Source organism: Sinohyriopsis cumingii, chromosome 14 (genome assembly GCF_028554795.1).
Source record: "Sinohyriopsis cumingii isolate HCF-2022 chromosome 14, ASM2855479v2, whole genome shotgun sequence".
NCBI classification, from domain to species: domain Eukaryota; kingdom Metazoa; phylum Mollusca; class Bivalvia; order Unionida; family Unionidae; genus Sinohyriopsis; species Sinohyriopsis cumingii.
In genome coordinates, this window is record NC_142974.1 from 64,094,829 (window position 1) to 64,121,306 (window position 26,478).

Here is a 26,478-nt window from a genome sequence, read left to right on the forward strand (position 1 = left end):
TCAGTATAAATTGAAACTCGTTCGGCAGTCGAGCTACCCTTGTTGATTGATCAACACCAAAAATGAACACGAGACTGGAGAAACTGTTGGAACTTCATGTGCATCTGGAATATGCCAGGCGCATATTAAATGAACTGGCCGCTGAAGCCATTGTCGAGGAGGGAAGGATAAGAGAGGAGGAAAGAAGAAAAAAAGAAGAGGAGGAGAGAAGATATAAAGAAGAGGAGGAGGAAAAGGAGAGAAGAAAAAATTTCAGAATCCCAGAGAGTGAAAATTGGGATTCTGAAGCGACATATCCTGCCTCTGCTCTCTCCCCCCAAAAGGTAAAAAGTAACTGGGGGATAAGATGTGTATGTGGCGCCAGGCCTGGAAGGTGCCACCATTAACCAGGTGTCCATGAAGTTCCAAACAAAACAGCCCTTTTCAGGGCTACCCAATACTCTAGAAAAGAAATAACGATCCATTTGCCAATGTGTAGGTAGAGTAGTGTGAATATAAACACTAACTCTTTATTAATAGTGGAAGTGTATGTGTTTGTGTTTGTAAATGCTGAAGTAAGTTTGTGTGAATAGTAGATTTTGGATTTATTTATTGATTCTGAGCGTATGTAGAGAGTATAGTTAGGGTTATATTATATGAAATGAGAAAGTAGGGGGATGTTTTAGTTCACGTACGCGCGTTGTTGGGTCATGATCTAGGTAAGATCCATTTTATGTTTTAGGGGATGTTTTCCTTCACGTCCGCGCTTTTCGTATAAGAACCTACAGTATTAGTTGTTCAAACCATTCTGCAAAGAATAAAAAGAAGATGGCGTCAAACCAAATGGACAAAATACAAACCTTGCAAGACGTTTTAGACAACTTAGGAATAATGGAACAGATGCTAATAAGACTCGTTGAAGACCATTATTCCTATAGTCCCCATCGTGTAAAGATGGAAATTAACAATTTAAGAAAAGCAAAGGACAAGATTAGTGGTGTGATGAAGGAAATAAAGGAGGAGAAGGAGGATGAAGAGGAAAAGATAAGAATAAGAAGATGGAACGAAAAAATTGAAAAAGAAGAGGAAAATGAGAAGAGGAAGAAAGAAGAGGAGGAAGAGAAGAAAGAAGAGGAGGAGAAAAAAAAGAAGAGAAAGAGTGTTGGAGATAAAATAAGAAGTTGGTGGAGGAAAAGAAGAAATTAGAAGAAGAAGAAGAAGAAGAAAACCCAAAGGCCCTTTTCAGGGCCAGCCATATATCTCGAAAAGAGATAGCCTTTCCATTGCCTACCCCTTTTTAAAAAAAAATCCCATGTTCCATTCCCTTTGTCCCTAAACAATATTCCCCATGTTAAATTCCCCTTGTACGTAGAGTGACCCACGATTTATTGCCATGTTAAATTCCCCTTGTACGTAGAGTGACCCACGATTTATTCCCATGTTAATTCCCCTTGTACGTAGATTGACCCACGATTTTTCTCCATGTTAAATTTCCATTGTACGTAGATTGACCCAGGGGTCCCTGTAATGCTAATTCCCATTGTACGTAGGGTGCCCCCTTTCACTACTAATAAGGGATGCATATACCACAGAAAGTGTAACAGATGTGGAAAGACAGGACACATTCCACATTAATGCAGAAATATCAAAGCGGAGACCCACATAGGGAGAAAGGTAAACGAACAAATTTTCACTGCAACGGTGCAAATTTTCCCAACTTTTAGGCAACAGGAACAACAACAAGAACCACCAGGACAAAAGCAACAGCAACAAAACCAACAACATCAACAACAAAATCAGAAACAAGAGATAGTAAAACCGAAACAGCACTACCACAAGGAAAAACAAAACGTAGAACAAAACCACAAAGAAAAGCAAAGGCAACAAAATGGACAAAACCAACTTCAACAGCAGCAAGAAAATCAGAAACAAGAGATGGCAAGCCTTGTTTCCTTTTAATGTAAAATGTATACATCTCGTGGTATATCATTGATACAGCGTACATACTATAATATTATGTAGTAATTATACACATACACACATACATACATACATACATACGTACATACATACATACATACATACATACATACATACATACATACATAGAACTTGTGAGTGCAGTATATCCTTCCGACAAAACGAGTTCATATTTTCCCATACAAATGCAGTAACCTTTTAATTATATGCTCATTTTTTTTAATTCTACCTAAGGTTTAATTATATAAACAAATTATATACACTACAAGAAACAACGTAAATGAATGAATGCCGTATTCCAAACTAAATACACAAGCGCAGATTTGTCATTACACAATGACATCATTATTAATGCGCACATAACTCCGGCAAGATAAATGTGAACTTAGTCGCGCGCTCGATATAACTTTCGAAAGAAAATGGCGTGTCTAGTTAAAATTGAAATTTGGAGTCATATTGTGAATGAATTCGCATTGCAACAACTTTTCCATTTGATCTGGAATGAATATATTTTGGTATTTTGTTTCGATTCGACGAAAGTTTGTGATTTTGGACTGGATTCATCTGTGCACATTATACATGAAATACACTGGATTGAAGTGGCGCGGGAGAAGCGTGTTTACGTCTGCAAATCTGTTTCTGTTTCTGTCATTGAATGTTTGAAATCATAACGTGGGAAAAATATGAAGTCTTTCAATTGCAATTATCAAAAAGTCGCTATGGAATTTAATGCTTATTTCATTTTGAATGCAGTAAGGAGGATGCAATTGCACTTATCATCGAAATTACAGCACAATTTCGAAATGTGTAATCCAGACTGAAAACCTATGACATGTAATTCGGATTTGCAGAATTAAGAAAAAACATTTTGAGGAAATTCAGGGTGTAAAACTGTACGTATATTTTATTTTGCCATTCTTATCACCAGATAAAGAAGACAGTATATGCCTTGTCACTTGAATGTTTTTTGTAAGGACCTAATCTTCCGTCTTTTATATAATGTAGCTAGCCTAAATCCGTAACATTGTATCAACGCGGAATGTGCCTAAACAGCTGGGGGGTTTTGCAATCCACGAAACATGTTTTAGTTCATTCAGAAACAAATTTAAACAACCACAACGTAATGAGCCTCTTACGCGAGTGTGTATGATTTGATTACAAATCAGAAGTGCTGTCGTCTGCGTCATTGTTTGTTTACAATAGAAAGTAGTTCCTTTATTCACATGAATGCTATAAGTGTATTGTCGCGCGCGTTCAGTATCTGGGAATATTGAACGATTCTGACAATGTAAAGTTAACGGGGAAAAAATGAGCATATAATAAATATATAATATGTATAGTATGTATATATAAATATAGCAAATAGCAGACAGATAGATAGATATACAGACAGACAGATAGATAGACAGACAGACAGACCGAGCGACAGACATACAGATAGGTAGGGAGAGAGAGAGAGAGAGAGAGAGAGAGAGAGAGAGAGAGAGAGATGGGTGGGTGGGTGAATGGATGGATAGACAGACAGACAGACAGACAGACAGACAGACAGATAGATAGATAGATAGATAGATAGATAGATAGATAGATAGATAGATATGCTTCATCTCGAAAAAAAAATACATGACAAGGGAAGAGGAATTTGATCGATAAACCTTAGGAGACAAAGCATTAAAAATTAAACTTTCCTCAAATAGTAATTAGAAAATGTAAGCATATATCATCATTATCATTGGCGGATCAGTCTCGAGAGACCATGCGAATAGCGCCCTTGACGTGTCATCTGTATCTGGGGTGTTGGCATCGTCTGCTGTGGCTGTGCATGCCTATGCGCGAGTGAAATTCCCTATTGCAGTTATTGCAGACATACTTGGAAGTCTGAGTTACTGGGGATGCTGCCGCGCTCTTCTTTCTCTCACGTTTCTCTGCCGCCAACTGAACTCTCTTCGCTTAACGTCAGTCTCCAGGTTCCTCGGTCCTCGGCCAGCACTTCCCAGCATGCCTTCCTGTCCCTCTTGCACACATCCTTGGAACGGAGTGAGGGGCGGCCAACTTTTTTGGTGTAACGATGTCTGTACAACTTTCCACACATGTCGCATTTAAATGGTGAGTCACGCGTGTGAGAAGTGATATGTCGAAACAAGTGCGATCTATGATTAAAACAATTCCCACATATTTCACATCTAAATGGTTTCTCGCCGGTATGCATCCTCACGTGCTCTGTCAAACTGTCTCTGCGTCTAAACAACTTTTTGCATATATCACATTCAAAGCGGTTTTCACCAGTGTGCATCCTCGTGTGAACTGCTAAACTGTCTCTATGGTTGCAAATTTTGCCGCACGTGTCACATTTACAGGACGTGTCCCCGGTATGCATCTTCATGTGTCTGACCAAATTATATCGACAATTAAACAACTTTCCACATATGTCGCATTTTAATGGAGCGTTACCAGCGTGAAGCTTGAAATGTCTCAACATGTTCGACTTACGAGTAAATAATTGCCCACGTGTTTCACATTTGAATGATTTCTCGCCTGTATGTACAGTCTTGTGATTGGACGCATCTGATGCTCGGCTAAACAATTTCCCACATGTTTCACATTTGAATGGTTTCTCTCCAGTATGTACCATTAGGTGATTTTTCAGATGCGACATCCGATTAAATGATTTTTGGCAGATACTGCATGTAAAAGGTTTGTCACAAGATTGCAACATCTTTTGTTTTTCCATTATATATATATATATATATATATATATATATATATATATATATATATATATATATATATATCTGTTAAATAATGTATTATGTATCTAAGCACGAAAACCTTGCTCCACGTATAAAATGAACTGTTCGTTAAACTTGGAAAACTATACATTATCTAAGTCATGTGGTCAGAATGGAAAGGCTTACAGCCTGAAAATGATGAACCAATGAAATACCTAGGAAACGCGTCGTTGTCAGTTATGCAATGGACCTTGCGCGAGATGACCGATCACTCCGCCTACCAAATCACGTAATTTCAGTTCAAGTGATATGTTTATAAAAAACGATTTGTATTATTCTTAAAAATTTAACATTACAAAGTTACATAAATTATACTGTAGTAGGCAATATTTACATCTGTAGTTCAAGTTCGTATAGTAATAACCTAAGTGTGTTGTTTCAGTAAAGAATAAACACCAATTTCAAAGCTGCTCAGAAACATATTCATGTAAAACGAAATTGACTCCAAAAGATGATAATGTATTTAGTATATAATCTTATAGTTCTTAACTGTATCTGGCTTATGTTTATGATGGCTCTGAATTAAACGAATAAACAACTAATAACAAAATCGTAAATAATTACTGTTTAAGTATACTGTTCTACATATTAATTTTAAAGTTCTACAATGTTCGTCAGGGGAAATTTTGAGAAATGATGTATGTTGATATAAACACGTAAAGGCATGGGTAATAAATCAGGCGATAATTATCAGATTTTTTAAAAATTTCTTTATTATTATTTACATTTTTGGTATCCCCACTCCTCCTTCAGCCCACTGAGAAAGTAAAGAGCCGCTCAAGTGTCTGAAAGATCGAGAAGATAAATCTTTTTTTGGAGGGACAAGCCAACATTAAAGTTTAAATTTTGAAACTTTAATTTAATGCAGTCTGGGGTTAAGTGCTTCTTAAACAAGAACAGTAATATACATCAAAGCCCTAAAGTTAGGGAGTTCTTCATCCATATCCTTTAAACATTTATTGTTACACATATTTTTTAATTTCAATTTCTTTTTCTACATTAAGCTATCGACGGGTGACATGCTTTTCTACATGCTTTGATGCAAACAATCTTATTGCAAATGCCATCAATAGTTTCTATATTTAGCTGATTGTACACGCGACTAAATATCTTTATCCATCGAAGTTTCGTCTATGTTACGGAAAAGGAATAAGTCTAATTCTCCAATTAGACGATCTGGATATCGACTGTCAGAATTACAAGGCTCCCACTGACTTCTTTTCACCTTTATCGATTGAGAAATCAAGAAATCCCTGCAAAATTTGTAAACACTTATCACAGTATATTATGGCCACAAGCAGGTTGTCGGACGAAAATGGCAAACGTAAGCAAAACCTGGAGGTGTGTATAATTTACGCTCGCTGATTGGTTAATTGATCAGCATGATTGACAAGTGATGATAGGTCAAACTGAGCATTGTTCAAAATGACCATTTATCTACATCCTGAAATAAACAAACTAACGACACGCATAACTATTATTTTGATAGCAACGCGTAAAAACTTTTACAAAGTGTATTAATTTAGCAGGGTACGTTAAAAATGCATATACATAAATTGCTTCAACATGTTATAACAAACACCAAAGTATAATCCATTATTGTTTTTCGTTTCTAACCAGAGGAGTCAAAGGACCTTAACCATTCATCCATAGACACAAACTTTCACAAACGGCATGGTCATACTCCCTGCCGAAGACTGATGTCTCAGGCCAGTTTCCTTCCCCCTTTTTCTCGTTTGTAACCTTTTGCCAAAATGTATTCCTACCATCCTGTGGCTGATATGCGTTCCTTGCTATATTGCATGTATGCTTCGGTATACATTAAGACGGGATTTCGACCAAATTCATCATTTTATTATAGTTGTTTCTTCCTTTTATTTAGCTAATTTAACCCATACAAAAGGAAGGAGATATACAGAACTTGGTTCCTCCTCTAGTCAGTAATTGTTTCCGAAATAAGTTCGTCTTATATCTTATAGATATTTCTTGTGTACTAGACAAAAAAACCAAAACAAAATTTAAATTACAATTTTAAAAAATCCACGTACTGGATTTTCCATCTTTACCTGGCTTTTCCTCGACTTAACCGGTATGTTATTTTATTAGTGTCGAAATCGACAGTACGAATACGGACGAAAAGGAAAACTATACGTAAAACAATGGCTGGGTAATGTTTGTATTCATGTTATGTATGCAAGATTGTTTCGTTAGTTTCATGGGTAAACTTTTCAGCAAAAATGTTCTTGTTTCCCCTAGTCTGTGCGTTTGTTTGTCCATATTCTGCGAGCTCAATTTTTCGGGCTGTTCCATATATGCCTGTCCACTTCGCGTAGCGCCAAGTGACACAGCCCTATGGTATCTACACCCAGTACTTCTCAAGGTTCACATATCCCTGTCCCTGTCTGTAATTCTTTTATGCACCTAAAATATTTTGTGACGTGTATAGCTGCTTATAATATGCATGTAACATAGGCGCTATTGTTTTTTTTATGTTAGGCAATTGAGGTTTCCCATTTGTGTATAGCATGGTAATGTAGTTATTTTGTTAAAACAACAGATTACTTAAAATATATGGAAGACATCATGACTTATTATAAAGCATTTTTCCTTCCAATTTTATTATTTTATTGATACAATCAACGTACTTGTATTGAAATAAAGGGCAGAATGTCGTGGAATTTATCACGAGTGAGCCGGACATTCACCTTAGGAGTTACGTGATTTAGTATCTCCGAAGTGGTTTCAAAAGGTATTTAATCCTTTGGATAGAAGATCTATTGCCGAAGGACATAGTCAGGTAGGATACCCCGTGGCGCGCCATGAAGGTGTGAAGCAACCTAGACCCAGGCATAAAGATAAGATCTATAAAGCATTTTTGACTGGTGTTCTCTCTGCCGACCCTCAGTCATCATTGGTGGTGTTGTCTTTTATATCATCAATACTGTTGTATAGTTCACTACCTACCTATGTATATGTAGGTAGGTAGGTAGGTAGGTAGGTAGGTATATCATGCAGATGTTCTCGTCGTATATTTGCAGGTGATAGTGTAATGCGTAATCAGTTAAATTGACCAATCTGGTTAGATACCGTGTTAAGTCACTAGAAGACGGTGTTTTAATGACCCTAGTTTGGGACATGATGATTTTTAACGAGCGTTCTGTGGATAGCGCTCAGACAGTTGCATGAGGTGAGCTAAATTTGGGTGCTAATTATTGCAAAATGCTACGAGTTGAAATGATACATAGACAACATTTTCACTAGTTGACATAAGTGGCATAGGCTGAAACTTTACAAAAAGCGGTTCGATAATAAGGTGCGAAATAAAAACGTAACTCTAGCCTAGATTGGCGTGTGTTATAATGGCGGTTAGATGAAGCATCTCCAGAATAGCTAAGCTAAATAAGGAGTGTGTGCTTCCCAGACGATATTTTATGTTTTAAGGATTCCACATCGCAAAATTAACCAGTCCGAGTTTTGATGGGGATGGAACAAGCATTGTCTCCGAGGAAAGTAGAATGTATTTTCCTCGTGAAATTTTTTGTCCCAGGTAATTGGTGTCTGGAAGGATTTTGATAGACACTGAACCTCAAGGTACAGACACAATCTTGTCGGTAGAAGTGAGCAAACCTTGAAAGCAAGGGGGAAATAACTCCATAGAAATACGCACAATGAGGGAAAAGAGAGCATCGAAAATAGGAGAGAGAGAGAGACAGACAGACAGACAGACAGAGAGAGAGACAGAACATGGGAACAAATTGACTCTAACCTGTCACTAACGTTGAATCTGGATTAACTGGAAACCATCCAGGTTATTCACGTATGCTGGACAATTGAGTTCGATCGCTCACTCGATTTTATAATGAAATGTGTTACATGATACAAACAGGATGGCTAATTGCCAATGGCTCATTATTTTCTCCGAGAAGCATGTCCTTCAAATGTCAGATTCAATTCCACTTTTTTGCTTATATAATTAATTAATTTGCTATAAATTGTATACGGCGGCTCGTGTTTTTCTATCCCATAACTCTACTCTGTTCTCAAGTAATTCCATGTATCAATTTCATATTATTATTTTATTATTCACTCGATCCGGGCCTTAACACCGTGGTTGATCATCCACTAGATAACGACAACCAGCCCACATCAACCCAGTCCAACGCGTGCCTCAATCACACACACACACACACACACACACACACACACACACACATATATATATATATATATATATATATATATATATATATATATATATATATATACCTGTCTGTGTGTCCAAGCTGCCATTTCCGACCATACTTTTTTTTTAACAATGATTTGATGTTGCCGCCGCAATAAGAAACAGGCATTTCCTTGTCCTCCAAAAGTTAGCCTTTCTAGCCGACGGCAATGTATGCAACCTTCATCAAAGCAAACCGACTACAAGCTCATCAAAGTAAACCGACTACAATCATCAATTTAAAAACAAAATGCTCCTTTCATCAGAGGAAGTCAGTACCAAACTAAAATCAGGGAATGGATTCTAATTGATTTTTGCATTTTACTTGGTGATTGGAACACATTTATTGTTCCATGAGAGCTTCCGTTTTGCAGGAGAAAAGTTTAGACCTACGATCGTGTGAAAAGCAAATCAGGTGTTACGACCACTGAGGAGAAAACAGGCGCCATTATTCTAAGTGTCCTGAAGAGAACAATATTTTTAAATATAAGATATGCCGAAGTTTTGCAGAACTGCAAACATAATTGTAGCATATTTAATAATAATAATCTGATTCGAACTTTCTAACAAACTACTACAGTATTGTTGTCATTGCTATAATATATATATATATATATATATATATATATATATATATATATATATATATATATATATATTAGCTGTGTATTCACTTCTAACATTTCATGGTATGTGTAAAAAAAAAACGCTAGCAGCAAAGTCACTGTATAGTCTGAAGACTAGACTTAATCGCTGTATTTATGTTCGTCATTTTATTAATGAAAATTGTACAATATACCAACTAATGTACTAATGCAGTCTTCATACTGTCGTGACACTAATTGGCGGATATTGTCGTGTACACATTTGCTTGACAAAAAAATCACGACCGAGGTCCCGTAACTTCTCAACTTACAAATAATAAATAGATAGTCACACATTTGTGATTTTTTATTCTGTTTTTAGAGAAGACTTTGTAGCAGTTCAAAATTTAAAAAAAAGACAAGAAATCAAAAAACAAAATAAAAGCAACATAAACATATATAACGCTACAGTACTGTTACTAAGGCTGTGTATCACCTCACAATATGGCCGAAAGTAGGTCGCTAAGCGAGTGACGTCATCCAAACCGAACACACATACACACATATATATATATATATATATATAGAGAGAGAGAGAGAGAGAGAGAGAGGGACAGACAGACAGACAGAGAGCGAGAGCTCTTTTTTATAGTAATGTTCCAAAAGCATTTTTATAACAGAATGCACCCTCCTATCTAGTTTTTGTTTTTAATTTTATCATTTTTCGGGGGGGGGGGTGATTCAATAGCATTTCCGTTCACACTAATGAAACTGACGTGAATAAATATGGCATTACATTGTACCATATGTATCTACTTATAATTACCATCATCACACTGTAGATGTTATCAACCCCTAAAGACTTTATTAGGCCTCGATGCATTTCATTGTGTGTAAAAGACATTATCGAAAGTAACTTATTTTCTCTTATCTTATTTTGTTCTTTATTCTTGTGTTATATAATATTAGTTATGAATTATGTCTATGGATTATTTTAATATATTATGAATTACATGTATGGTAATTGCAGTTTCAATTATTGTTAAAACGACATGCAACCAACTTCATGCTCAATAATAACTGAGTTAGAAATAAAATACATTGGACGCTACAAAGTATGATGGTTCGGTATTTCAGTGTTGTGTATGGAACGCCAGAGCTGTCTTAAGATGAGAATATTTATTATATGCTGTGCTTTTGTACTGATATGATGTGCAAACTTCTTTGTATGCTGTGCATTTGTACTTATATGATGTGCAAACTTCATTATATGCTGTGCATTTGTACTTATATGATGTGAAAACTTCATTATATGCTGTGGATTTGTACTTACATGATGTGCAAACTTCATTATATGCTGTGCTTTTGTACTTATATGATGTGCAACCTTCATTATATGCTGTGCATTTGTACTTATATGATGTGCAAACTTCTTTATATGCTGTGCAAACTTCATTATATGCTGTGCTTTTGTACTGATATATGTGCAAACTTCATTATATGCTGTGCTTTCTTCCTTATATGATGTGCAAACATCTTTATATGAAACTTCATTATAATGAGATGGCCGATAGCTGCCGCCAGAATACAACATCAAACTAACATGAATCTGTCATCAACTTGTTATTAGCAAGTGTGAATTTCATTCATGTCAAAATTAATTGCTTTTAGACTCCCAGTTAACTGTCCAGCTGGAATGCCCCTATTTCAGTTCCCTGTGTTTGAAAGCTAGCTTTAAATATGGGATTTCTATATTGTATTGTGCATAATAGATTGTAGGTGATATTTTGTACCAAAATAAGATTAGCTGACTGTTATTGTGATGTGTTTGATTGGCAGGCACTCCAAATACATTGTCTGAATAGTGTTGTGATTTTTTTTATATACAAGAATACTTAGCTTTATCTTGAAGACACGAGTATGTAATATAATCAAGAATTCCAAGAGGAAGAAATGATAAGAATTCTATATTATTTGTATTCAGTATTTTGTAATATCACATATTCAGTGTATCACATACCTACACATACTAATGTGAGCCTCAGTTTTATATATATATATATATATATATATATATATATATATATATATATATATATATATATATATAATTGTAGAAATTACATAGCTTTATACCACAGTAATTTTTTTTCTGTTTATAGTATCAATTCAGTTTAAGTTCAACAACAGTTCAATAGCAATAAGTTCAATAACAATGCTCTCTTCAAAATCAATTTTGACTATTTGTTTTATTTACATATCATCAATAGGAAAATAAATATCAAGTTCGTTAACTGGATGGGGAGGCAACATTTAATATCACCGTGGTATATTATGTTACACATTTGTATTAAGGACTATAGTTCAAGTACAAAAGCACAGCATATAAAGAAGTTTGCACATCATATAAGTACAAAAGCACAGCATATAATAAATATTCTCATCTTAAGACAGCTCTGGCGTTCCATAGTTGTGCCTCTTAGGATTCAGACTTCTGACTTCATCCTGCAGTTCGAACCAATTATTTCTCAGCACCCCAGCGATGTAAACCAACACCGTCATCGCCCGGAGTTACAATTCCGCAATTGGAGACCATAACGACTCCTTAATCTCCCTCTTTCGATGTAAAAGTGACGATCAATCAATACAATGCAAACTAGCAACATAACAGAAGTAATAATAATAATAATTACATAATAATAATTTTAGTAATAATAAACATAATAATTTTAATAATAAAAAACATAACATTTACATAATAATATTAAACATGATAATTTTTATAATAATATAATACTTATTTTAATAATAATAAACATAATAATTTTAATAATAATAAACATTATACTTTTTATAATAATATAATACTTATTTTAAAAATTATAAACATAATAATTGTAAATATAATAGTATCATAATTGTAATAATAATAATAAACATGATAATTTTAAGTTCTGTTTTTCTTCCTGAGATGGAATTTTAATTAGTGATGCAGGCAAATACATGCTAAAGATATCGGAAGGAAAACATTTGTAATCATTGTATTTGTATTTATTCATTATTAATTACAATGTTCATTCCTCAACCCTCTTTTAAATCAATGACTGAAAGTAGTCACTCAAGTGTCTGAAAAATCGATATAAACGATATTTTAAGTTGAATGTATCAGCAAGTGTATTCACACAATACGTGGATAATAACATACAAAATTATTGTAAAATTGAACATGCATTCGCATAATGATAAGCCACACACACACACACACACACATACACACACACATGTTTGTGTGTGTGTGTGTGTGTGTGAGAGAGAGAGAGAGAGAGAGAGAGAGAGGAGGGTCATAAGGTCTCGAGTCAGCTGGCGTGATATTTATCTAATTGAATAACCAGTGGTTGGAATGAAAGACGATGTAACACATTTTGTACTTAACGGGACACAGATGTGCGCTCTAACAATGGATAAATACGCAGACCATACAGGTAGCTAAATGAATATGCCGTTGAGGCTTTAAAGGTCTCTAACCTTCCATTGCAAGTAAGTAAGTAAGTAAGTAAGTAAGCTAGATCAATGAATATGCCGTTGAGGCTTCAAAAGACTCTAACCTTCCATTGCAGGTAAGTAAGTAAGTAAGTAAGCTAGATCAATGAATAGGCCGTTGAGGCTTCAAAAGACTCTGACCTTCCATTGCAGGTAAGTAAGTAAGCTAGATCAATGAATATGTCATTGAGGCTTCAAAGGTCTGTGAACTGCCATTGCAGGTAAGTAATGTGATGTGATGTGATTTTGATTTTTAACGTAGCTTTAACAATTTTTTAGTCATATCGCTACGATGTCTGCAATGTGGCAGTTTATAGTGATGTCTAGCACTGGGGCATCATGCCGCAGACATGTAGCATGATGTCCCACCCAGTCACATTATCCTGACACCAGGCCGACCAGTCCTAACACTAACCTCTTAATGCTGAACGCCAAGCGAGGCAGCTGTTAGTACCATTTTTTAAGTCTCTGGTATGACTCGGCCGGGGATCGAACCCACACCTCCCGCGGACGCTCTAACCACTAGGCCACCGGAGCGGTCGCAGGTAAGTAAGTAAGCTAGATCAATGAACACTATAATACACAAATCGCTTGCATTTCATCACCGATACATAAAGCTGAATATTTCTTAGATGAAACTTCCAAGGGAACTGCCAGCCACCCCACACCACCCCACCCCCAATTAAATAAAGTCGATGAAGTATTCTTATATGTAATTCGTGTTTTAACATATAAATAGAGAGGTGTGTATGTAATTAGATTAGAATTTATCACTGGGTTGACTTAGACATGAATGCCTATAGCATCATTTCTGGTGATCTTTCTATAGTAGGTTGGTATTTACAAGAAAGGTGATAGGTACCGTTACCCGTGGACCCGGGTTTATATCTTCGTAGAGAAAGAATTTAAAACTTATTATACTATTCATTCATATTTAAAAAATAATGTTAATGTCATCAGTCGTTATCCAACAGGAGCCAGTAGTAGCGCTTATTTCTCTGATTGATTGGTGTATATTTGTATTTCTCCCTCCCTCCCCCTCTCTCTCTCTCTCTGTATCTCTCTTCGACAGCTGATCACACACACACACACACACACACACACACACACATATATATATATATATATATATATATATATATATATATATGTTATATATGTGTGTGTGTGTGTGTGTATATATATACAGAGACAGACAGAGAGAGAGAGAGAGAATTAAAAATTACCTAACCTACATGATAATATTATTTATTCGTGTTTCAATACCAAGTACGTTTTTTACCAGGCCATTCATTATTCGTATTGCTGCGTGAATCACTCGAGTTCTTTTGGAACAGATCATTTGATTTTCGGTGCGAGAAAAGGATCTGGGAATTTTTGCTATATAAATTTTCTAGCTTCCACACAGTTTAAGTAATCTTGTTTTAATTTTTAGAAATAACTAACTGTTTATATACATTATATTAATTTCAAGGAAAACATTAATTATCTACAGGCTAAAGAAAATAAATTTTGGTTTAACAGAAAACTCCAAACCCATCTCCGAAAATTAAATGGATCTTCAGTTCGAATGATATTTACCATCTTACTGCATCATATAAGTGTTGCTCTCATTATTTCCAGTGCCAGTTCCAGACGAATAAAGAACAAGCACTGATGAACACCGGAATAAACATTTCACGTGTCCAATATGTGGGAACTTGTTTAGGTATAAATGCTATTTGACAAGACACGTGACTGTGCACACTGGTGAGAAACCCTTGAAATGTTTAATATGTGGAAGGTCGTTTAGCTGGAACTCTGAGTTGGACAGGCATTTAACGATACACACAGATGACAAACCCTTAAAATGCGACATATGTGAGAAATTGTTCAACCAGAGTTCTAGCACTTGTAAATACACTCTGGTGACAAACCATTCAAATGTGATATCTGCGAGAAATCGTTTATCGAGAGAAACAATTTGCAACGATATATAAGGAAGCACACGGGTGACAAACCCTACAAATGTAAAGTATGTGAAAAATCGTTTACCAGTGTCTCATATTTCCGCAAACACTTTAAAAAACCACAATGGTGATCAACCACAAAATTGTGATTGATGTGATGAATGTTTTCATGTGAAATTTGCGTTTACAAACCATACCGTGACAAACCATGCCGTGACAAACCATACCGTGACTAACCATGCCGTGACAAACCATACCGTGACTAACCATGCCGTGACAAAACATGCCGTGATAAAACATGCCGTGACAAAAGATGCCGTGACAAACCATGCCGTGACAAAACATGCCGTGACAAACCATGCCGTGACAAAACACGCCGTTACAAAACATGCCGTGACAAAAGATGCAAATAGTATTGTTGTAGTAAATTGTTTAATATAAAGTGATGTGGCAAAGCACACAAAGACACATATTAATTATAAACCATACAAATATGATTTCAGTGGTAATCATTTTACAGACTATAGATTAATTTAACAAAGCACATAAAGAGACACACTAGTGAAAAATCTTAAACTAATGATTCATGAGGTAAATCGGTTTGTGGGCCAAATATTTAATTTTCAGAAGTGATGGCGGGATGGTATTTTTGGAGGAAAACAAATTTCTTACTTCAAAATATCTCGCAAAAATTAAATGGTTGATCACTTGAATGATGATGTACATTGGTGGCAAGTAACTCAAATTACCGCGAGATCAATGCGAAAATGTTTGGTGAAAGTTTAGCATTCACAGCACAGACCAGACACTTAATGAATAATAATTAAAAAAACACCATACAAATATGAATTAAGTGGTCGTTAGTTTCACGTGAAGTCAACACTGACACTGCACAATAAAAATAATCATTGGCAACAAAAGCTTCACATTTGAAATATTTGGAAATTTGTTCACTACAGCTTTAAATTAACAGTGGGCGTGAAAAACGCAGTAGACGCTGCACATAGGACGCAGTACACAGAACAGTGAAGGTGGCATTGTCCATGGAGGTGCACATGGTTACATTGCGCATAAAAACAAACACTAATGACAATACACGTGAAGATGCGTACTGGTATCAAAATAAAACAGTTTATTTGCAACGGGCGATAAAACAAAAAAGAATTACAAGCTCTATAGCTTGAATTGCCCATTGTCAACAAAGTTTCAGAGAAACATTTATAGAATACTGCCAACAATCATCGTAGAACTGCATTTAACTACGATCAGCATATAGGTGTTCATGCAATGGCACGGTTGATTCTGGACGGCATCTCTGCCAGACCAACCTTGGTAATGTCTTCGACTTTTCATCGGATATGCAACATGTTTATTCCACTTTTAAAAGTTTATGGCATGCTTTGAAGGCTAGATCTAGTGCTTGCCTATGTAATGTGACATACATACCATTGCACTAGTGTGCCATGAATTTTCTGTGTAGGCCAAATATATGAAGATTCCTGTTTACACATTTTTTGAATTCCCTATACCTGAAAACACTGCATTCATTGTTCTAATGAAATTCGATAGCATACTATATTTTATAGACAAAACATTTTTGAAGTGTTATCCTAATTATAGTTGGAGTATTCATTATCTCCTCTTAAAACACGCAAAAATGATGCATGAATTTGCAAGCATCACCGTAGATTTAATATCCGCGGATACATTTCGCTGGTACGACCAATGCACCGGTTAAGACCTTAAATACTATTATAAATAATGCCTTCTGAATGATGCGTGAACAAAGGAACTCTGGGAGCACTCGATTAGATAGATGCATTGAATTTTTAATAAAAAATATACATATGCAGGCCATCAGATACAGTGTACACATGCAGGCCATCAGATACAGTGTACACATGCAGGCCATCAAATACAATGTACACATGCAGGCCAACAAATAGTGTACACGTTTAGGCCATTGAATACAGTGTACACATGCAGGCAATCAAATACAGTGTCCACATGCAGGCCATCAAATACAATGTACATATGCAGGCCATCAAATACAGTGTACACATGCAGGCCATCAAATACAGTGTACATATTTAGGATATTATGAATAGTGTACATATGCAGGACATCAAAAACAGTGTATTGATGCAGGTGATCATAAGCAGTGTATATATATGTATGCTATCATAAACAGTATACATATGCATGCTGTCATAAACATTGTATATAAGCAGGTATCATAAATTGTGTACATATGCATACGGTCATGAACAGTGTACATATGCATATTACAATAAACTGTGGACTTATGCAGGTTATCATAAACAGTGTACATATGCAGGTTATCATAACCAGTGTACATATGCAGGTTATCATAACCAGTGTACACATGCAGGTTATCATAACCAGTGTACACATACAGGTTATCATAACCAGTGTACACATACAGGTTATCATAACCAGTGTACACATGCAGGTTATCATAACCAGTGTACACATACAGGTTATCATAACCAGTGTACACATACAGGTTATCATAACTAGTGTACACATACAGGTTATCATAACCAGTGTACACATACAGGTTATAACCAGTGTACACATGCAGGTTATCATAACCAGTGTACACATGCAGGTTATCATAACCAGTGTACACATGCAGGTTATCATAACCAGTGTACACATAAAGGTTATCATAACCAGTGTACACATACAGGTTATCATAACCAGTGTACACATACAGGTTATCATAACCAGTGTACACATACAGGTTATCATAACTAGTGTACACATGCAGGTTATCATAAACCGTGTACATATGCATATTACAATAAACAGTGGACATATGCAGGTTATCATAACCATTGTACATATTCGAGGTATCATAAGATGTGTACATAATGCATTCTGTCATAAACAGTGTATATATGGATGTTGTCATAAACAGTGTATATATGGAGGGTATAATAGACAGTGTACATGTGCAGGGTATCTTAACACTATCTATGGTTATAAATACCGATAAGATTTTTTTTTAAAAATTCAGTAACAGATATTTGTTTGACAGTAAGACATTTCTAATATTGATTTTAGCGAGAAGATATGTTTTGACAAAAACAATACATAAGTTTATCAAAATCGTGTGCAGATAATTATTTTAAAAAACGTAACCACATTTAACTGATTAGCTTTCAAGGATTGTGATGCTAGTTGGTAAATATCTCAGCAATGATTCTGCTCAAGACAGCTCGTCCAAGTGTGGTTATAACGATCAGCCCTTGCCTAGTTGTTTCATGTACAATATTGTTTATAGGATGAAGCAAATAAGCTTGTGGATCTGTGGGCTTTTCAACATAATTTCTTTTATAATAATTATTGTTGCCTGTCTTTTGCGAATTTTTACCGTCTACTTACCGTCTGCTGGTATTTTAATCGTTATTAGTCAGCAGTTACAGCTGGGTGTGAACTAAGTACATGAACTTTCTCATTATCATCAAACAGTACTGCCACCGTTCTATACCATATCCCTGGATACTTAGAATACACCTTCGGAATGAGCTGCACAGCATATCAAAGCATTTTGTGATATTTTGAAATGCAGAAACAGTATTTTTATATATAAATATTTTACTTTTAACTTTTAGTGAATGCATTTTAAAATATGTCCAAAAAGCTTTGATAATAGGTACGTACACATGTAAGTTGTATATACGTCTTCTAACTGTCGGATTGTCTCCCATAATCATATGCAGGACATTGCCCATTAACTGCCTCGTGTTTATGAGCTATATTAGAGACACACAGTTCTCAAGTGGCCGCATAGCTCAGTTGGTTAGAGCGTCGTGCTAATAACGCGAAGGTCGTGGGTTCGATCCCCCCTGTGGCCATACTTTATTTTTCTTTCTTCCTCCTTTTCTCTTAAATCTATTCCTTCGCACAAAACCTGGCAACGGGATAGTTCTGTACCTAGTTTTCTCCAATTTTTTTTATTATATTTATTCAATTTCAAAACTTTTTTTCAGTGAACGATGTACTATGTATTTGAGACCTACAAGGTGTAGTGAGAGATCCACTAACCGCCGAGACCAACCATGGTACGTATGTGTTATAGCAGTAAGCACGAGGAGTAATTTATAACTTTATAATATTTGTGAGTTTCCAAATCTGGTCATTCAGTCACTTCTGCAAATAGGGCACACTCTTCATGTAATGAGCAGAATAGTTGATGCAAACAACAGTAGACTTGCATCAAAATCATTTTATTGCAGTTGGTGTAGAAGGCAAAGCAAACAACTCCAGGTTTTTGTATTTATTTATCTGTGTATTATTATTATAGGCAGAGATTTTGAACTATCTGTGTCAATTAATAATTATTGGATTAACAGTGTTCATTTTGTACAGCAACATTTTGGGGCTTAACTTTATCTTGATTTCAACAAATGGTGTGTGTGTGTGTGTGTGTGTGTGATTTGGAATTTTAACGTCGTTTAAAAAAAAAATTAAGTCATATTACTACGATGTCTGTAGTGTGGCAGTTTATAGTCATGTCTCGCACTGGGGCATCATGTCACAGACATGTAACATGATGGCCCACTCAATCATATCCTGACACCAGGACGACCAGTTCTAACATCAACCTCCTAATGCTGAGCACCAAGCAAGGCAGCTGTTAGTACCATTTTTATGTCTTTGGTATGACTCGGCCGGGGTTCAAACCTGCAACTTCCTGCATCCAAAGAGGGCGTTCTAACCACTAGGCCACCGGAGCGGTCAATAAATGGTACCTTAGTGTCCAAATAGTAGTAATAACAGGAACGTGGCCCTTGCTTCATATTACCAAAACTCCACTTTCTTAGGCATTAAAGTACTATATGACCCCAGTATTCCAGGTACTCTTGTGTCTGTATCTTAATAAATTACTGATACTGAAATAAACTATTAACATATAGAGGATTTCAAATGGCTAATGATTTGATACTGAATTTATGAAATAATTTGTATAATGTCTAGCCTTGATGAGCAAAGCTGGACATTATTCAACAAATTTCACAAATATAATATGTTTATCACCAAGTCTTAATTTTAATAGCAAAAGTGTAAAAAGTAATAAGAAATAATTTTTTTCATTCTTACTAAGATGACGCACCTTTCGTTTATTGCATGTAAAAAGTAGTCCCCTATGCTAGTTGAATTAAGAATGCACAGCTATATAACCAGTAACATTTTAACATAGATGGATTCCATATCAGAGTTATTCTGCCCATACTATACATTCCAGTTTCCAACTAGTGGATAACGAGCATATTAATTGCTGGTGTTCACATCATCAGTTCTGACTCATGGCTGAATTACAAATAACAATATTACGGGAAAAAGAACAAGCATGTTTTTTTTTTTCAATTTAAATGATTAAAAAGACGTAAAGTGGGTTCTAACTCCACAACATACTGCATACCTCAGATCCTATTGTTTTAATAGTTACTTGCAATATTCTTAAATTTAAATCCAGGCTGCCTGCACAAATTGTCACCCCCAGAGATGGAGAACCCACATTTTGATCCTTTCTGTTCTCCACAATCTGGGAGAAGGTATAATTCTCTTGACAGTAATGTTTTGAGTACATTCAGTCAGATCTGTTTGGTTATAAGTGCATAATACAGAAAATTATACCATTTTAAGCTTTATAGGATTAATGTTACGTATATATAAGGGGGCCCCGAGTGGCCGAGTGGTTTAAAGCGCTCTCTGTTACGGATCACTGTCATCTCACCTCTGTTTGCGTGGGTTCGAGTCTCGGATTCAGCCAATGTGGGTATGAGAGAAAGCTTACCAGTAGCTTCTCATGGGTGGTTCTTTCTGGGGGTTTTCCCGGGTTCTTCCTGCACCATTAATACTGGCCGCCATGTATAGCCTATCATGTGCTGAAAAATGGCGATAAACCCTACAACGACAACAACAACAACAACTTACATATAGTTTATAACATGATGTGTGTTCACATTCCCGCACAATGGTTTATAACACAGTTTGTGTGTTCTCTAATTGCTAGCTGCATTTTAAGCTTTATAGGATTAATGTTACTTATATATGGTTTATAACATGCGTGTTCAAATTTCCACACAAGGGGTGATAACATTCTATTGTGTATTCTTATTCCCAAACAATGGTTTATAACACACAGCTGTGTTCTATTTTTGCTAGAGACATTTTAAGATCTTTATGATCCACATTCCTTGTACTGTACAAAGTTTATAGGACACAAATAAGTGTTCATATTTACACATAATTGTTTATAACATGCAGTTGTTCCCCACACACACACACACACACACACTTCACATTTGAATGGATTGTCAACAGTGTAAACCATCATATATCTTAAAATCCTAAAGCTCTGTCTAAAACATTACACATATTGCATATTTGAAGGGTTTCTCAGCAGTAGGTATCTTCAGATGTTCTGACAAAAACTAGAGCTCAGGTTATTCAATTTCTCATATGTTTCACATTTTAAGTGAAATGGCATCAGTGTGTATCTTTTGGTGTTTTGACAAATTAGAGTTCTGTCTAAATGATTTCCCACAGACTGGATATTTAAAGGGTTGGTCACCAGCGCACATCTTCAGGTATCCTGACAAAGTGGAGCTGTGGCTAAACAATTTCCTACGTATTTCACATCTGGATAGCTTGTTGTACTGTGTGTTTTCATGTGTTCCAACAAATTAGCAATCTTTTTGAACAATTTCCCACATATTTTACATTTGATTGGTTTGATGTCAGTGTATATTTTCATGTGTTTCAACAAATTAGAACTCTGGATGAAACATTTCCAACATATTTCACATTTAAAAGGTTTTGTCGCCATTGTGTACTATCTGATGTTTTGACAAGCTGGAGTTTAGGTGAAACTGATTCACCACATATTTCACATTTGAAAAGCTTTAATTTTCACCTGTATCTATCTTCGAGTGTTGTGACAATTTAGATCACTATCTAAGCAATTTTCCATGTACTACGCATTTGAAAGGTTTTTCACCAGTGTGTATTCTCATGTGTACCGTCACTTTTGACTTCAATGAAAGCAATTGACCACATATTTCACACTTTTAATTTGTCACCAGTGTGTATCCTTACGTGCATTGACAAATGTGAGCTCTGTCTAAACAATTTACCGCAAATTTCACATCTGTATAGTCTGTCAACAGTATGTGTCCTCAAGCGTTTTGACAATTTAGAGCTGTGACTAAATAATTGCCACATATTTTACATTTTGTATGGTTTATCCTCAGGTGTGTTTACAAATTAGAGCTGTGACTAAATAACTGCCCACATATTTCACTTGTCTGGTTTATCCTCAAGTGTGTTGACAAATTAGAGCTGTCTAAACAATTTTCGACATATTACACATTTTAATGTGTTATCATCAGCATGTATTTTCATATTTTGTCATGCCAGCACTGAAAGAAAACAATTTATCACACAAAGCACATTTCAATCGTTTCTCACCACTGTGCATCTTCTAGTGTGTTGATAAACTAGGCCTAGTGCTCCAGCTAAACAATTTTCCTAGCATTTCACTTTTGAATGATTTTGTCACCAGTTTACATTTTTATGTTAATTTAGAAAATTTACGAAAGAGTAAACAGTTTTAATATATTTCACATGGGTAGGGTTTGTCACCAGTGTGTATCGCCATATGTGAATGGAATATAAATGGGCACGCACTTCAAAGAAAATATGTTTTTGCAAGGCTAAACAATAACCAATTTTTTACATTTTAATGGCTTGTGACCAAGATGCATTCTCAAGTGCTTTGTGGAATCGAAGTAAAACAATTTTGCCTGCATGGGTTGCCACCAGTGTGGATCTTAAAGTCTATGGACAGTCTATGTTCTCCCGGTATGCATCCACAAGCATTGTTATCAAGTTCATTTCATGCAGCTCATTGGGAAATCGCTATGATTGCAGGGAGATAACTCAATTTTGTCACTATGAGTTAACCTTACAGAGTGTTTTGCCTTGCTATTTATGTGTCTTGGTTTATGCGTGCTTGTGTGTATGTGTGTGAGTTTGTGTGTGTGTGTATATATATAAAAAATGGTAATAACAGCTGCCTCGCTAGGCACTCAGCATTAAGAGGTTAGTGTTAGGACTGGCCTGCCTGGTGTCAGGATAATGTGACAGTGGAACATGATGCTACGTGTCTGCAGCATGATGCCCAAGTACTAGACATCACAATAAACTGACACACTGCAGACATCGTAGCAATTAGACTGGAATTTTTTTAAAGCTAAGTTAAAAATCCAATCACGCACACACACACACACACATTTTATAGATTCAACGGGAACTCTGGAATGAACCAAAGGAGATTCAAATTGTTCTAAAGGTTGAGGATGTCTGATATGTCATACTGAAGCAAACATCAATTTTCAACTGACCTTCCTTAGAGGCAGTATGTCAAGGCAGTATCTGACATTTACCCAGGTAATCATAATGCTCTAGAGAATAAGGCAAAGATACACTAAAAACCAAAGTATTGCTGAGCACAGAGAGAATTTCAACTTTATCTTTACCACAGCATTCACGGTGGATGGCTTGTGTGTGGTAGAAATTTGTGGACATATCTCTGTAAATATCATGGTAGACAGCATCACTGTCAAATTGTAGCTCTTGAAGACTAATAATGAAAGGGCCTAACATAGGGCTAATAATCTTTTTGGATAATGGAGGTTACCACATTGTGACGATTCAGGACAAAGAGAAAGATAAAATTCATATCAGGAAGCTGCTACTGATTACCTGAATAAGCAGTGGCCTTGGAATCATGCTTCTCTCAGGACTATGTGCACATATTGCACTGACCTTGGAGTTGTCCTTCTGTGAGGATTATGTGCACTGTTTTTGCACTGACATTGGATTCGTGCTTCTATCAGGAATATGTCTACATTTTGTACTGACCTTGGAGTTGTGTTTCTATCAGTACTACTGGTATGTGCACAATCATCACACTGACTTTGGAGTTTTAATTCTATCAGGACTATGTGCACAGTCTTTGCACTGAGCTTGATAGTATTCTCAGTTTTGCCTGTTTTTGTTAGAGACTCATCCATAGATAATCATATATGATAGAGGCACATGCAAAACATGGAACACTGTATGAAGAAGTGTTGCACATGGGACAGGGACACTGCATTCACCCTCTCCAAATTTTGGGGTCATATAACATTCTACAGAGACAAATTAAAATAACAGTAAATAAAGCACCAATATTACTATAATAATGAGATAAGCATGTTTGCTTGGACAGTTTTGCTGCCTTAAATTACAGTTTTATCACCATTTGGAAAGTACCAGTGCCAACAGGAACAATGGTGGACATCCACTGTTGAGAGGTTGTAGGAATCACAGGACTAATTCAGCTCCTGTAGTACCCTATTGGAAATATATTAAAAATTCAATAAATTTAAATTTATGAATGCTCATGATCCAACATATGTTTAGCAGTATAGAAATATCCTTGATACAAATGTCACTACATATAAAATCATATGAAATGTAGCATTTTGTTAAGTCTGTGACGTTTTCAGTTCTGCCAGAGTAAGTTTTGCCCATCACCCCTGTCGGGGTATAGGCCGCCCACAAAAGATCACCAGAGGCTTCTGTCATGTGCCATCGTTCTTCAGCTGGGTGATGGCTTTCCTGCTCTCATCTCTATGGGGAGATCTGCATTGGCTGGGTGGATTTCTGGAGGATTTAGTGGGGCTGCTCTGTTTCATAGAAGGGTGGTCTGCTTTATGGCTTCCACGGGCTGGCGGCTTTCACCACATATCATCATAAATCTTCCAGAAGAAGACCCTTCCTCCCTCAGGCTTTCAGTTTCTGGTTTTTCTTTTGTTGGCATTTTTGTAGCAAGTTGGGGTTTTACAGGGTCGGGTTGCTAGCCCCACACCCAACCCTCCTACTTTTACACCCAGGCTTGGGACCAGCCATGGCAGAGTTTCTGCACCAGAGTCAAGTGCCAATTTCAGTAATGAGTTTTCCATATTAAAGTCTGGAAAAGGACTGAAATTCCATTAATAAAACATGGTCTCTACATTTCTTTCTAGTTACAACAAGGATACACTTACAAAAGATTACTTTGATATGTTACTAACATTATGAGCCAATCCTGGCCAGCCAAACCCATATTTACTCATATTTATAATGTTCACTCATTTCTAGACTGGTTCCCATTCTTCAACATTTTTAGTACTGGGAGTAGTGTAGATGTATTTATTAATTCCTTTTTTTTATATATAAAAAAAATTGTCAAGGGGGGGACATAAGGTCATGATGGTGGCGGGGTATATAGAACAAAAAGTTATGGGAAACCTACAAGCCCATGGTCATTGTGCAACACTGATGACAAGAAAAAAGTGAAGTTATTATATTGTGTTGTTTAAGATGAGACAAACAAAAGTGAATGGAATATTTAGTTTGTTTATTCTTCCAGTGCTCTGGCAAATTTACTGATTTTAAATGGAAATAAGATAACAAACTACAATAATACAGGAAAGTAACTGCTTCTTTTCCTTAGTGCTAAAGAACTGCAAAGTAAAGCTATTGAGAATTGTTATATTTGTAACATCACATCACAAATGTCAATATTCTCAGCTGCCTCAGTTTTCCATTATGTTAATATATTACAAAATTATTTCACTAAAGATGAACATTAGCAGCATGATGACATAAATATTAGTGACCCATTACCTTAATCACTGTAAAAGAACAAAAAACATTTATCATTTTTGGGACTCTTATCTTAGGGATGGGACTCCTATCTTAGGGATGGGACTCCTATCTTAGGATTGGAACTCTAACTTTTTAAAGTAAGTGTACTGGTCTACAACTTTCAAAAATGTCATGGAAAATGATGAAATTTACATACTAAAATGAGCAGTGGTTGAAATTAAGTGTCCCAGAAAGCTAACTGATTCACCTTGCTATATCAACAGCTTATTTAATCCAATTTTTAGTTCTTGTTGTTGGTGTTTTTGTAGGTTTTAATGCCATTTTTCAGCACAAGATAGGCTATACATGGTAGCCAGTATTAATGGTTGAGGAATAACCCAGAAAAATCCCCGAAAGAACCACCAACATACGAGACGCTACTGGCAAGCTTTCTCACATAACCACATTAGCCAAATCCGAGATGGCAGTGATCCATAATGGTGAGTGCTTTAGATCACTCAGCCACTCGGGGTCCAAAAAATAAGCTGTTGTAATTGTCATTTTATCTGTAAATTTGTTTATTCTCTCATCATTTCACAATTTTAAATCCCCAATGTTGCCGTTACATGGAGTGTATGACAAATTATCTGAATAATACTAAATCCTGAAAAATATTGATTCTAAACATTGCTTGATGCCATTAAAACTAGATAATATTTATGTTTTAT

The 26,478-nt window shown here is 35.9% G+C and overlaps 1 protein-coding gene and 1 non-coding gene across 2 annotated transcripts in view; one reads left to right on the forward strand and one right to left on the reverse strand.

Annotated features, from left to right (window-relative positions):
* The window catches only part of LOC149784007 (galactosylgalactosylxylosylprotein 3-beta-glucuronosyltransferase 2-like), a 47,337-nt gene extending 28,730 nt beyond the window's left edge, over positions 1 to 18,607 (reverse strand). The window contains exon 1 of the mRNA XM_089933192.1: positions 18,452 to 18,607. The gene's annotated coding sequence lies outside the window, so the exon portion shown is untranslated. The remainder of the gene's footprint in view (positions 1 to 18,451) is intronic.
* A 243-nt stretch (positions 18,608 to 18,850) lies between these two features.
* Trnai-aau (transfer RNA isoleucine (anticodon AAU)) lies at positions 18,851 to 18,924 on the forward strand. Its single transcript has one exon. It is a non-coding gene; the product is annotated as a tRNA-Ile (tRNA).
* Positions 18,925 to 26,478: the final 7,554 nt, after the last annotated feature.